Here is a 3,593-nt window from a genome sequence, read left to right on the forward strand (position 1 = left end):
GATATAATCTACCTTATTTAAAAAAATAGTTAAAAAAAATCACATTATTTTTAAAAATTTAAAAATAAAGAAAATGAGTTAAACAATCAATCAATTAGAACCTTTCCTTCACATAACTCTCTTGACAGTTGTTGACCACTAATATTATTTTAACATAAGAGTGATGTTATTTGAACTCGCTAAACTATAAATCAAACCTATTTTTGAAAATAATTTGTAATTATTAAAATACCCCTAGAAACTGTATTACTATTTTAATTTATAGATAAAAGATTCAAATGAGTAAAAACACTTTTTCATGCAAAAATTATTATTTTTTTTAGAAAATCTTTTAGAAAGCCCTTGCAAACCCTAATTTCGTCAAAAATACCCAACCTACTCCTATACGATAGATAGCTTGACAACTAAGCATGGTAATCAAACCTCTATAAGGACACAAATCCTTTTTAAAGAGGGGGAAAAAAGAATCACAATTCCTAACCCACATCTCTACCTTAAAGTAGGAGTGTTCAAAATTCAATCCAATTTGCTCAATCTGTCTAATCTGCAAAAATTTGATTGTAAAAAGTTCAATTTGTAGCTTGATGGATTGCATTGGATTGAAAATTTAGAAATATGCATTTGTTGGATTGAATATGAATTTACTTATGTAAATATGCAAAAATCCACGAACTTGAGAAATAAAACAATATTTGTTTAATTAAAAAATAAAACTTGTAAATATGACATTACTACTTGCTAATAAATAAATAAGTTAAAATGTAGTTATATTAACACCATATTATATCTTACAACAAAAATAGCTTCCTAAACAGTTAATTTTCATAACTAATTTTCATGTATTTATCTAAACAAATGAGATTTTTTGTTTTCAATGTTATATTTTGAAACTTTGAATGTATTGTTCTACCTTTATTTAAACAATTAATTTATTTAAATCTTATTCAATTTTGAATTTAGTCGGTAGTAAAATTATTTTTATTTAATTAGTTTGTGGATTAGACAGAATTAAAAGTTTTTAATCTGCAAACAAATTCGTAAAATGATAGATTGGATATGGATTGGGTCAAATTTACATTCAATCCACAAATGTATGGATTGGATTTAGATTGGATTGAAAATTTATAATCTGTAAAATAACGGATTGGATATGCATTGATGTCCAATTCACAAAATTAGATGCACAAACACTCCGACCTTAAAGCTTAAGTTTCGAGCTATATCTCACAAAAAAGGTAAAATCATCACTAGTTATTTAAAGAATTTGTCAAAGGATGGGAATATTTCCATCCCACAATTTATATAAACATATCCTATTTAAAAAAATTATTTACGAAAAATTCATATTATTTTTTTTCGACATTTAGAAATAGAGAAAAAAAAGTTTAAACAGTCAATTAATTTGAACCTTTCTTTCACTAACTCTCTTGACTATTGTCGACCATTAATGTTGACCTAACATAAGGGTGGGACTATTAAAACCTACCAACCTACTCACCAAACTTATTATTGAAAACAAATTTTAACTATTAAAATATCTCTAAATTAAATCAAAATTATGGACACTAAAATATACCAAAGAAAAAATAATTTTTTATTAAGAAAATTCATAAAAATTGCATGACTGTTTTGTTTTATAGATAAAAAATTCCAATGAGTAAAAACACTAAATTTATACAAATTAGTAATGATGAATTCTATACGTGAGGATAAAAACAAAAAAAAAGACACCAATTTCGTGTGGCTATTTGTTTAGAAAACAGAAAGGTGCTAAAAAATAATATATTGTTGTTGTGTGTGTGTGTGTGTATAGAAATGTTGTTGGGTAGTTTTCATTTGGGAACAGAATAAGAAGACAATAGAAGAAACAAAACAAAATGAAATCACTCCAAGTTGAAGTATTAAAGAACTTGGTTGATTTTTCAGTCCTAAAATTTAAGCAGTGTGATACGAGATTAATTTTGTTGGTGCAACAACCCGTGCAGGCACTTAGATAATTTTTAGCACAAAAGTTGCTAAGCAAGCCTAGAGAACTTCTCAAACTAGCTAAGCAAAGATGTTTGCGAAAATGTTAGAGAGAAGACAATAAAATTGTCAAAGTGAATTTTATTACTTCGAGAATTTACAAGAGAGCTTTTTACAAGAGTGCTTGAGTTGCTTGTGTGCCGGTGTGGTTGTGTGTGATAAACAAAATGGTGGGTGTTAGGCTCTGTTTATAGAGTTGGTTGCCTAGCTCTTAAAGCTTCCTAGCAAGTGGTACAACTTGCCTAAATATCTCATAGGACTAGAATGCAAAAATATAGAAATTTTTAGGCAATTACAAATTGTAGAGAAATTTAAAATTTGGGCCGGGCTTGTTCACTTGTTGAGTGCACTACAGTTGGCTAGTTGTGTGAGGCGGGCCACTGCTGAGCACACTCTACTGTTAAGCGCAGACTACTTATAGGCGGACTTTTACTGAACGTATCGGTGCACGCCAATTTAGCCTCTATTGGTGGAAAATTTGAGCAGATCGTGACACGTAGCTCTATATTTGCTCACAAGGGAGAATCTATTATTAATGAATTTATCTTTATCATCATTACTGAAAAAATTAGTGTTTTTTTATTAATTATAGGAAAAATTTACTCAACATGAATTTCATACTGCAAGAATTAATAATGAGCCATACAGTTATGGGATTTTGATGAAAGGAAAAATAAGTTCATAAAAAACTGCATCTATATGCATTCATAAGATCTAAATCAATTAATAGGGGTTTATAAATGAATTTAATGAATAAAAACACTAATTTTATATAAATTGAGTTCATTAAAGATATATTGGGTATTTAGGTGGGTTTGCTTAAGAATAAGTTTAATGAGTAGAGTGTTGGATTTAAATAGCCTCTCTTTTAACATTATTCTTATTTGACTAGTTTACCATTATAATATAAAATGACCAATTCATCCAAAAATGTGAACTTTTGTGCCATACTAATTTAGGTACTTAATTTTTCATCATATATAATCTAACATTTTTAATACAAACTGAATAATATTTCATTTATAAATAGTATAAATTCAACAACCAATAAATTTCACGAGACATTATGTTACAAATACTATTTGTTAGTTTAATCGAAGCTTAATAATTATATTAATAAATTAGTATCAATAAATCATTCAGAAATCTAGATTTTTGTTTAAAAACATTGAAGAAGTTAAACAATTTGTGAGCATTTTTGTACTTTTATCTTATAAGGTAAAATAGTCAAATTGAAAGATGTCATAATGATAAAAGATATTCAAGAGATCTAAATCACAAAAAAAAAAAAAGAGAGAGAGAGAAATTAATGAGGATTTAATTGGTTAACTGTTTAAATTTCTTCTTTTTTTTTAAATTATTAAAAATAATGTGGATTGTTTATAATAATGATTGGGTTAAGACAAGTTGAGGGGGGAATTTGTAACATCACCACCCTTCGTTAAATTACTAAAAACCCAAGGGACATCTGAACGCAATTCTCAATACAAAGAAGGCTACTTTCGTCATCAAATTTACTCACACGCCTCGCCCTGAAAACGGCGGGAAAATCCCTCTTTCACGATCCC

Source organism: Citrus clementina, unplaced genomic scaffold (genome assembly GCF_000493195.1).
Source record: "Citrus clementina cultivar Clemenules unplaced genomic scaffold, Citrus_clementina_v1.0 scaffold_5, whole genome shotgun sequence".
NCBI lineage: Eukaryota > Viridiplantae > Streptophyta > Magnoliopsida > Sapindales > Rutaceae > Citrus > Citrus x clementina.